The 11,995-nt window shown below is 42.9% G+C and overlaps 1 protein-coding gene across 1 annotated transcript in view; it reads left to right on the top strand.

Annotated features, from left to right (window-relative positions):
* The first annotated feature begins 314 nt into the window (after positions 1-314).
* Positions 315-11,995, top strand: part of PLCD4 (phospholipase C delta 4) — a 31,172-nt gene continuing 19,491 nt past the window's right edge. Inside the window, exon 1 of the mRNA XM_081213302.1 lies at positions 315-494. The gene's annotated coding sequence lies outside the window, so the exon portion shown is untranslated. The remainder of the gene's footprint in view (positions 495-11,995) is intronic.

Genomic DNA, 11,995 nt, shown 5'->3' with positions numbered 1-11,995 from the left:
TATGAATCTCTCCCATAAAACAGTGGCACTCTGGAGGTGCCCCAAACTGGACTGAACACCTGCCTGATTAGATGCATCCGTATGTATAGATATTTATACATAGGTATGGATATTTATGCATAGTTATATGTATTCATCCAAATGCTGTAACTGTCAGAGCGGCTATTTTTGTCTCCTCCAACTCTGAGCCAAGACTGATCAGCTTTGCCAGGTGGCGGGGTGACAAGTAAGCCTCTAGCTCTGTGCCTTTAAGTGAGGAGGCAAAGCACTGGGCAGGGCTGGACTGCTGTGAGATCATTTTTCCTTTTCCTTCGTGCAAGCTCAGCTGCTGCGTCAGTAGCAGTCCTGTGTGCCAACAGCATGAGGTGGTAAGGCAGAGTAGTCGGGGAACCCGGAGCAGCATCTGCCTCCGCCGCCGCTGCCATGCCACTCCAAGACCTGGAGACACTTTGAAACAGGGCCCTTGTTCCAACCCAGGGATCTTCTGTCTACTGGTAAGAGAGCTGAATTGCAAGGACTTGGTGCAACTAGGGGAAACTGGGACATTTTGCTGCAGTGCTCACTGGAAACAGAGAGGCAGCGAGGGAAGGAGGAACAAGCACTCAGAGACAAGCCACGAGTGTGTGCTATATTTTTAAAATGAGAGACAATGTTACTCTGGTGTGCACAGAAATGACACCATCTACCATGGACAGCTTCAAGCCTAACTCAGGATGCACAGGATTTTGTTGTGGTTACTTGGTGGCAAGGAAAAGGCACTCTGTGTGGGTTCAGAGGTATGGCTGTTTTCTCCCATTCCCTGGCTGAGGCTGAGGCACAGATAGTCCAGAAAATGGGTTCTGATAAATGAAAGCCTTGAGTGGAGTGAGTTATTGATCAGATGTGAGCTCACGAGCACGCATGTGAATAGGTGTCACTCTGGATGTGAGCTCTAAAGCTCACCGAGGGCTTGCATGGAGATGAGAAATGTGTGCATGTTCACTTGGAGCATGTGTGGGTGATGTTCAGTGTTTGATGTGAGGCAGGATGTCGAGCATCTGTGCTCAAATGTAGTAGTTAGAATTAACTTTCTTTCTTTCTTGGATTCTTGACTGTTGAAGGCAAAACTGGACAGAACAAAGCCGAAGCTATTTTGCATCAGGCAGTGGTGGGTTGTTTATTATAAGAAAATCCCAAACATCTGGGTACCAGGACATGAAACAGGGTGAAGCACTGAAGCAAGCCGCAAGGGGACAGAGCAAATTAAATTAATTGCTGATCACGGCACTTGACAGCCACAAGACGCATACGGTAGCAAAGCCTTTGAGAAGGCATTTGCCGCCTCAACTCTGCTTTTGTTCCGATGTGCATTTTTGATTCTGGGGGTTCATGCATGCATTTGTATGGCGTTCCACTAAATTCAGAAATGAGCCTGAGTCCCCATCCCTGGAAAGCTGCCTTGGAAAGGGCAAATGTTTCAGGGGAGAGATTAAATCCCTGAGAGTTTTATAAAGAAAAGCTGATATTTTTTAAATGCTGCAGTTTGTTCTGCTGGCTGCCACTTAAGGGTCAGTAAATCTTCCTCCTGGCTTTTGTCATATCTGTGAATAATAAATAAAAGCAGGAAGGAATTAGGATGGGGAAATATAATGAGTCTGAGGGATGGGAGCTGTGAGAAATGAAATGAGAATGGCTAGATTTTCCTCAAGAAGAAAAATGTGAGGGGATAAGATGGAGCTTGAAAAAGCTTTAAAAAGAGGCAAGAAAATACTTTGGGAAAGAAGGGTGGGGTGTGGAGACCACTGAAGCCAAGGGTACTTTTGCTTTCTTTTAATGTACAAAGTGCTTTACAGTCTTTCAGATTTCAAGATGACTTTTTCTATGCTTACTCAGAAGTAAGTCTCATTGATTTAAGTAGGATCTACTTCCTAGTAAGTTTGCATCCTAGCAGCAACTCTGAGAGATTAAGATTGTGTAATGACATGCCAGTGAGTTGTCAAGAGGTAGGATCTGAACCCTGATCCAAAAGCAGATTTTTCTGGCATCTGTTTAGAAACAGAGGTTTATGGTCAGAGTGACAGCAGAATAAGGTTGTAAGGAACACCAAAACGCCCCTGAGCACTTTTCCATCTCTTTCTGTCTCTGGTACTAAAAGTTCTTGTTTTGGGTGTACCGGAGTTCCACTGTGGATCACGCACAGCTACAGCTGTTAAGGCAAGGGAACAATTTCATCACTACTTGAAGATCTTGCAAAACTGGGCATGAGGTTATTGCGAGGCTGTTCTATTAGGCAAGCCCCTAGATCCCCTCTTGCAAAGAGCCTCCAGGTGACATGTGTTCTTCATTTATACTCCTATTGGCATACACAAAATATTGAAATGTTGGTTGTTGCTTTTAAATGACAATATTACTATGCATTCACCCAATGTCCATCTTTGCTTCCTGCTAGCGTCACTTGAAACCAACTAAAACATCACAAAAAACAACAGCAACAATCTTGCTGTACCTGAAAAGCTAGTCAGTTTATTGTGACTTAAGCAAATGTGTTATATCTAGTCCACAAGTGCTTCTGTCAGAATAAATGCATTAGTCTTTCAGATGCTACAAGACTGTTGCTTTTGCTGCATCAAACTATTAATCCTCAGAAGGATCCCTTGAAAATATACAATCCTGACAGACTCTGCTTTTGGAAGCTGTTAACAAAATAACTAGCAGGCCTCGGGGTTCATCACAAGTCTTCATCAGATAGGATGTTAAGCTAAACAGCAAAAAGGCAGAAGATAGGAGATGTTGGGGCCGGCGCTACCATTAGGTAGAGTGAGGCTGCCATTTCATATGGCAAATGCTGGTGTGCAGTGAGGTGCTGGAGGACTGGTCTATCTGTGCACCCTTTAGGCAAGCCTGATGCCCTTAGATGCAGTGGAGGATGGCCCATCACCAGTGCTGACATGAGATTCAACTCCCAGTCTGGTCAGCTTCTGTCAATGGAATGGAAGAGCAGTGGCGTAGCGTGGGTTGTCAGCACCCGGGGCAAGGCAAGTAATTTGCGCCCCCTAACCCTAACCCCCAGATGTTGCGCCCGGTGCGGCCGGCCCCCCCTGCACCCCCCACGCTACGCCACTGTGGAAGAGGCTGCCATCTCACCCTTTGCCTCAGGCAGTGGAATGTCTTGACCCAGCCCTGGGAGAAGCTGTTCTCTCTCCATAAAAAGATCAAGAAGCACAGCCTGCTTTTTTGCTTTATACTGAGGCAGTAGTACGTGCTGTTAATATGCCTGTGTGTCTAGGCACCCTGGGCCTCCTGCTTTCACAATCCATGCAGCCCAGCATGTGAAATCAAATGATGAGTCCCCCTTCCTTTCTTGTGTATGCAAAGGGGAGGAGGTGTGTTGCTCGCTCCTGCAGGATTGAGACAGGAGATTGCATTACTGTGCCAGACCTCAGAGGAATTAAATATAAGCCCTGGAGTTCAATCCAGGATAAGTTGCTTTCAGCTTCAGGGAAAGCCTGAAGCAAGGCACATCTGAGACAAGGCAAACTTGGTGTCCCAAAGCGAATCCTGCAAGGCAGCTCAATTTGTTTTGGGACACTGTATTTAATAATTTTGTTGTCTCTTTCATCACAAAAAATAGATAATTCCTTCCTTCCTTCCTTCCTTCCTTCCTTCCTTCCTTCCTTCCTTCCTTCCTTCCCACCCCTCTCTTGCCTGGCATGTACAGATAATTCTACTATTTCACTGCAGTACACCTTACTGCCCTCTCAAACCACTCTGGGGAAATGTCAAAATGGCTTGCCACATTTTGACGTGGATCACCACATTTGACATCTAAAAGAGCCCTTCAGCTATGAGGTCCAAAGTTACTGTGCAATTTCAGAACAGCAAAGGGTCACTGGATTCTGTTTCTAACAGTCAATCCTTCTTACCAGAGAACTCTGGGAATTGTTGCTCTGTGAGTGGAATAAATGTCTCCTAACTGCTCTCAGCATCCTTAATAAACTACAGCTCCCAAGGTTCTTTGGGGGAAGCTGTGACTGTTTAAAGTGGTATCATAGTACTTCATATGTATGGTGTGAATGTGACCTAGGTGAAGCTTGAATCAGGTCCAGTGTGGGTTTCCTTATGTTTTAAACAAGAGAATGATAACCTGTTGAAGATGATGAACCTTATAGTCCAATAGTAGGGAATCTCTAGCCTATGATTCTAAGTTGGCCCAGCACTAGTCCCAATTTGGTCCACAAGGCTGTTTTCCCCAAACCACAACCACCTGCTCCATACCTGATGTCATGTGTGATGTTGTCATAAGGATGTGGCTACAAAGGAACAGTTGGGGAGTTTAAAGTGAGCTCCTAATTCTTCCTTTGCAGGTGTGGCTCGTACACCGGCTGGGATCAGTGTCACAAACAAAATCAGTATACTCCAACAACATCCTCAGGGCCACAGGTTACTCATTCCAGTTCTAGATACTTGCACATTTATTACACCCCATGCTATTTTTCTAGAAAAACAGGTACTGGAACTCACCATTAACATGTCCCTTGTACTCTTATAACAGCAATAGCATCCACCTGAGAGGTGCCAGCAAGTTCCGGCTGAAAAAAAGCACTGATTACAGCTACTTATATGACCGTATCAGCCTAACAATTCCCTGCACTCCAGTCATTATGTATTGCTGCAGACTCTTTTGCTAGCTGTTAAATCTTGTATTTGTTTATTCCACAATAGCTGCTATTTTTGTCCTGCAATAAATTCTGAAGCAGAGCATGTTAATATACTGATCATCCCCTTAGGAATGTTTAATAGTTTGCTCTTACAATGGTTGCGTTGATTACACTGTAATCGCTGCAAAATGGCCACTGTAATAATACTTAGACATATTCAGAAACATTTTTGAGCTTTGGTTATTGGGGGAGAGAGGAAATGGAAGCATTTTCCTGCTTATGCCCATGTACATGCACGAGAACTGGTGTGGGGAACATTTGGCCCTCCAATTGTTTCTGAAATACATTTCCCACCATCCCTGGCCATTAGCCATTCTTGCTATGGCGGATGGGAGTCCTAGATCAGCAACAATTGGAGAGCCAAAGGTTCCCCCCCCCCACCAACCTTCACTAGAGATGGGCTCCCCTGCTTCCCATTTTATTTGCAGAGAACAGGGAGAGGGAGGCAAGACCACTCTAGTGCCTATGGGTACAAACTAACAACATCTAAAAAGTATCTCCAACATCTCCCCAAATGTAAAGTTAGAGACAAAATAGTCTCACTGTTGTACCAGGAACAGGTACCAGATAACAGGGAGCATCCCTGGCAAGCTGACCCAACCCAAGGCATTTTGCTGCCTGAGGCAAGAACAAGGTGCAGTGGTACCTCGGGTTACATACACTTCAGGTTACAGACTCCGCTAACCCAGAAATAGTACCTCGGGTTAAGAACTTTGCTTCAGGATGAGAACAGAAATCGGGCTCCGGCGGCAGCGGGAGGCCCCATTAGCTAAAGTGGTACCTCAGGTTAAGAACAGTTTCAGGTTAAGAACAGACATGCAGAACAAATAAAGTTCTTAACCCAAGGTACCACTGTAGCACCTCCTGTTTCACGTACAGAAGCTGATGAGAGTGGCATTTGAATCTCAGTTCAACACCAGCAATGGGGCACCACACTAGGAAGCCTCCTTAGCACCTTACACTGAATCAGACCATTGTTTCATCTAACTCAGTATTGTCTACACTGACAAAAATATACACATGCCAGATCCCTGACCAGGGTAAAAAACTGAAACCTTACACTAATAAAGCTGTCTTGTTCAGAAATCACACTATGTTGGCCTCAGGGTAAAGGCTGGGATTCACCATCTTTTCAGCGTTAATCTCTTTAGACTTCTTCCATCTTCACAAAGGTTTTCATCCCCCACTAGCTATTTTGGATATCACAGCACTATGCCCTAAGGCCCACTACTGTGTGTGTGTCAGCTTCTGTCTCACAGCAAAGCAGCCCATTCCTGATAGCAAGTGTCAGTGTGCAAGAGAACGCACTTGGGGAAAACCCACATGCAAATGGCACAGAGAAGCCTTAGGCAACATAACCACATGCTTAGTAACATGAATGATGCATCAATAAACTGCACAAGGGAGGTGATTAGATTGAGAAGAGCTGGAGAGAGAGCTCAGGGGTTTGAAAAGGGACTGAATGGTGCAAAACTAAGAGCATCAGAACTTCCAAGAACCAGACTTGGACGTGTAATTGGTGAGCTTGCTGCTAATGCATGAAAAAGCTGAGTCAACTTTCTAGTCCGATTCCCTCCAGGTTGCCTAGGCAAGACGGACTGCTTTGCCTGGATTGGATGTGGAATGCCGCTGGGCTGATGAGATGCAAAAGGAGCACAGGGCTCCTGTACCTTCACGCGTTGCATTTTAGAAGGAATTTTTGGCAAGTGCAGTCCTCCTTGCTCATGCAGCACTGTGAAATGATAGTAAAATCCATTTATCCAAGCAACTGTTAAAGGCACGGGAGCCCTATTACTCCAGTAAACACAGTAGCAGTGGGTCTGGTAGTGGATCTTAATAACCATACATTTTTATATATGTCTAATATTCCGAGAGAGTTAATTCATTCATTTCATAAAATATATACACTGCTTTATTGTAAAAACAAACAAACAAACCTCAAAGCAGTTTACAAAGCAAATAAAACAATAAATTAAAAGCATAAAACTATTTAAAATAAAAATAAAAACCAGTAAAAATCTGAAAACAGATGAAAACACACAGCAATATTCTACAGATCTGTTGTGGATCGAGAGTGCCGTTATGCTTAAATCCCACAGAACTGAGGAGCTTCTGAACCACCGAAACGTCTTACAGGATTGTGGTGTCAGAGAGTTGCAAATGTATCCACTTAAAAAACAACGTGATAATGAAATGTAGCTTAAATGAATGTGCTTTTCATGGATTTAACACATTCATTTCACAATTAAACAAATACAAGTGTAAGCCTGAGAAACATTTGGTGGTGGAAGGAAGCACTCACTCACTTGCTGGATCAGATTTTTTTGTTTTTAAGAGGGACAACAGATCCCTTTGATTTTTAAAAAGCCCCTAGGATTTTCCTGAATATTCTTCCATCTCTAGCAACCTTGTTCCTTTACAAATGGTGTGGTGCGTGATGATAAGATGCAGGGTTTAAGCAACTAAAACATTTGTCCTTAGAAGCTCCTTAACAGTTGTTGTAATGACATTTACAGTAATGGTAAAGACCATTGGTGACTGCAAGGTTAAACCCCCCCAGACCAGATGAATGTAAAGAACATACGGTTATCAAATGGCTACTATCCAAGAAGCTCAGCATATACATAGTCTTGCCAGGAGCATTACGGTTTTGGAATCCTCTAATGGCTATTATTCTGAGTACTGCAGATGAAATGTTTATCAGCTCTGGGCTGTAATAGAATTCCATTTTCATCAATCACTTCCATATCACAGGCAACTGAGGTCCAGATCCTAGGAATATCCATTACTGATGACAGTGTGAAATAAACTGTGGTATAAACCTGGATTGTTACTGCATGTCCTCGTCCACACATGTCTGTGATTACATGTGCGCAGCAGGAACACATGTTTGGGTTTTTAGCTAGTTTGAGTCACAGCATATCATGGGACAACTTATACAAGGGTGAGTTAGGAATAAACCTGATGTTGGATTTGAAGAATATGTGGTTTATTATAAAGAGAGGAGGATTGTTTATAGACATAAATAGCATGGAGCAATCTGAATCTAGACACTGACAGCTTAGAGGAGAAAACTCTTAAAGGTTTGATCATCTAAGGAAGAGCATTTCTTGGGACAGAGGGAGGGGGAGAGAGGAAGGTATTTTGAGCTTTTGCTGAATGGAAGTTTGCATGCCATGGATAGTAGGGTACAAAGGCATTTTCCGATGCATAATTTGGGTGGAGGTTTCTATCCTTGATGGATGGTGAACACTGATAACTGACTATGCATATACCTGTAGACATCCCAGTGTCCCAGGTACAGAGCTAGGATTAACTTATTTCATTGACTCCAACAAGATTTAGTGGTGGTGCTGTGGTCTAAACCACAGAGCCTGGGGCTTGCTGATCAGAAGGTCGGTGGTTCGAATCCCCGCAACGGAGTGAGCTCTCATTGCTTGGTCCCTGCTCCTGCCAACCTAGCAGTTCGAAAGCATGTCAAAGTGCAAGTAGATAAATAGGTATCTGGCGGGAAGGTAAACGGTGTTTCCATGCACTGTTCTGGTTCGCCAGAAGCGGCTTAGTCATGCTGGCCACATGACCCGGAAGCTGTGCAAAGGCTCCCTCGGCCAATAAAGTGAGATGAGAGCCGCAACCCCAGAGTCATCTGTGACTGGACCTAATGGTCAGGGATCCCTTTACCTTTAACCTTTGCTGCACATGAGCCATTATTTCCAGATAAGGTATATTGCATTCAGCCCAATAGGTTTTTCAAGCAAGGCGATTTCTTCTGGAGGAAAACAACACCATGGTGTGACAATTTCCAGAGGTCACAATGGAAGAATGAATATAGTAAAAGTGGGGCTCCTTTGCACTTTTATGCAGAGTGCTGAATCCTGGAATCCACAGACACAGAGTTATGCAGTGGCTTTGGAAGAAATACTTATTCCTCAGGATCTTCTGCACAATCATTTTTATGCAGTTTAAGATATGTGCTTCCCAAATCTAGCACACAATCTACATATCTGCTCTAAAGGTAGTGCTTGTGTGTGGTGTTACATTGTATTCCTGAGCATCTGAAGTGTGCTGCTTTGTGCCTGAGAAAATGCAGTGCATTTGTTATTACATTTATACCTCTTCTCCAAGGAGTTCAATGCAGTGTGTACATGGTTATCCCCCTCAAACCCTCATAGCTTGTCTGATGCTATTGCTGCGTGGAATGTTGTTATGTGAGTGTTATGGACATCCCTGTGACATTGTCTGTGATGTCATTTGCAACAGAACTCTCTCCCTTCCATCTGGACCTGTTCCCCTTTGTGTGCCTGTTCTTAAGTTTTATTTTATTTGCTTTCCAAAAGAGAGAGAGAGGGTGAACAATCTACTGTATGAGTCTTCTGCATGAGGCTACATCTAGCCAGATTTGTAAGAAAAGCTGAATAGTGGCACAGATATCCTGGTTCCTTAAAAGTATCATCCTGTCTGTTATGTGTTACCAATGGAAGGCTTAGAACAGTGGTAGTGCTCTGCAGATGTTGCTGCTGTTAGGTGTGATGCTCTCTAGGTGTTGGGGACTACAATTTCCATAAGCCTCAGCCAGTCTGGCCGAAGAATAGAGATAGTGGGAGTTGTGGTTCGATAACACCTGGAGAGGTATCACATTGGCTACCCTGGCTTAGCACATGGTGGGAAACCTTTTCCCTATCAAAGAGATGTGATTTTTAAAAAGGAGTGTGTGGAAATGGGTTCTACGTATCAGATTTTAAACATTATTTCCTTCCTTCAAAGAGCTAAGAGGCAGTATACACTGCTCTCTCTCCCCTCACCCCAAACCACATTTATTCTCACGACAACCTTGTGAGCTTAGGCTAGGCTGAGAGACAGATTGGCCCAAGGTCACAGATTGGCCCAAGGTCAACTCAGGTTTCCGCCACCTAAATCTGAGACTGTAACCACTATACCCCACTAGCTCTCATGGATAGGCTATTTAATTTTATTTTTTTATTTTTTAAAGCACTGGTCCCAGTCAATAAGTGGGATGCTCTTTCAGATAATACCTCTTACTATCATTATCATTATTATCAGGTTCAAATTACTGGGGGAGGAGAGAACCAATAAATTTAAAATACTGTGGCACACTTTTGTACATGAAAAGTGTTATGTAAATTATTAAGAGTAATGATTAGAAAGCACCTTGTTTTTTTATAATATTTTATTAAGTTTTATCAATAGAAAAGTTCAGAAAAATACAAAAACAGAAAAATACAAAATTACAAAATACAAAAATACAGACATTAAACGCAAAAAAGAAAAAGAAAAAACACATATAAAAGAAAACAAAACTCCCTCTTTTTTTTCCTTCTCATCTTTAGTTAACTTATTTTCCCGACTTCCTCACGCCTCCCTTTTTTGTATCCCTTTTAAAAATTGGTTCAGCAAATTCATATCCAATTTAGCTTATCTATTATCAATCCCATCTTACATTTTACCTTGTTGCTAGAACCCCTTCAGTTCATTTCAACGTCATCAGAATTCAAAATTTTTACAATGTTTCTGTAAATAAATTTTAAATTTCCTCCAATCTTCTTCCACAAGCTCTTCTCCCTGGTCTTGGATTCTGCCAGTCATTTCCGCCATCTCCATGTAGTACCTTGGACAAGGCAAGGAAAATAAGAGAAACTAACATTAATTTAACCTACTTTTGTCGGCCAGTGTGCTCCTAGGGTGCTACTTGCAATTCATGACATGGTCTATAATTTGTTGCTTGAGCTGTTTCAAGGTCAGCGTCAGCTCACAGCTGTCACATTGCACAAAGATCGCATGTTCAAGGTTCATATCCTTTTCTGTCCTTTCTCTCTGGATAGCCATCTCCGTGGGGAAGACAAATTGGCTTTGCAATGGGAAAGAATGAGCTTATGCATGGAGATGATGATTTCTCATGGCAAAGCATTTCACTTGCCTTTTGCCGTCATGCAGGGGAAAGGACTGCATGTTCTACAGACTTTTACCTCTTCCCAGAAGTCAGCTGCTTCATTCCATTAAATGCACACCCATAATTTTGATACCCCAGTGCACCTTGTTTGCCTAAGAGTCCATTTTTGAGAGGATACAAAAAAAACCCCTCCTAGGTACATTAGGAGGAGAAAGGTTCAGCATTTAAAGAGGGGTCACCACCAAGGGTCAAATTTATTTCCAGAGACACAGTCCCCTGCCCACTTCTCATCCTTTCCTGAAATGCCAATAATAAGCAAAAGCGGCATCAAGCTGGGATGAAGTCTGAATATGGACTTCAAAACGAAATTCTGCCAGGAAACTGCTGAATTACAATTTATCAGGCAATTAATTCAAGCCACGTGCGGCTTGAATCCAGATTGTAGGCTTGATTTTGTTTTGACATCACACTACATGGGTTCATTAGCTTATCAATGACAAAACATTAGTCTTACTACCAGTACTGCCTTGTTAATTGGACACTGTAACTATCTTGCTTTCAGGTAAACATTACTGCCTGTTCTTTTTGCATTTCACTTCTGTCTGAACTCACTCCTGTACATCTCTTTGTCCCAGAGTACGCTTGCTAATTCAGGATGATGATGATGATTTATTGAATTTATATACCGCCCTATACCTAGAGGTCTCAGGCCAGTTCCAGAGGTCACAGGGTGGTCTTACGTCTCAGGATTACCCTTCAGGCTTCTGACAAAAGCAGACTCTGCTGCACAAAAGCTAGTAAATGTGTTGGCCTTGAAGGAGCCACAAAACACTTTGCTGTTTGTGCTCTACCAAACTAACACAGCTAGTATTTTTGATGCTGCAGTTCTTTGATTACCTTAATGAAAGATACTGCAGGAAGCCTGTTCCTCAGACTAATTTAATGAAGTGGTACATTATTGGAATGATTGGACATGCACTTTGCTAAATTATATAGGAAAAGCAAATAACCAGAGTTTTCTGCCATGATTGAGATCCTTCCCCATTGCTCTCTGTTATGTATTCAGCAGCTGAAGAATTTTATTTTCTTTCCACCCCCAACTCCAGGGTAAAGCATTTGGTTTTCCCAGATCACTGTTTTGATGGAAAATTTGCTTTCATGTATTCCTTGGATCATCTCCTTCCCTACATCCCAGGCAACTGTTAAGATTGCTCAAATGTGTGCCCTCTCTAGACACTATCCTTTGTTTGAAGTACCTTTCAGCTTCTCAAATGAACTCTTTACATATGCATAACTGGTGGTTTTTTCCACTCTAGGCTGTTGTAGTGTTTGATGGCGGAAAGAACTTACTTCAATGGCCCTTGATGGCTGGTGACTACTTCCAGCTACA

Source organism: Podarcis bocagei (assembly GCF_964188305.1).
Source record: "Podarcis bocagei genome assembly, chromosome: 1".
Lineage (NCBI taxonomy): Eukaryota > Metazoa > Chordata > Lepidosauria > Squamata > Lacertidae > Podarcis > Podarcis bocagei.
Note: the sequence above shows the minus strand (reverse complement) of the source record. Positions and strands in the feature narration are given on the sequence as shown.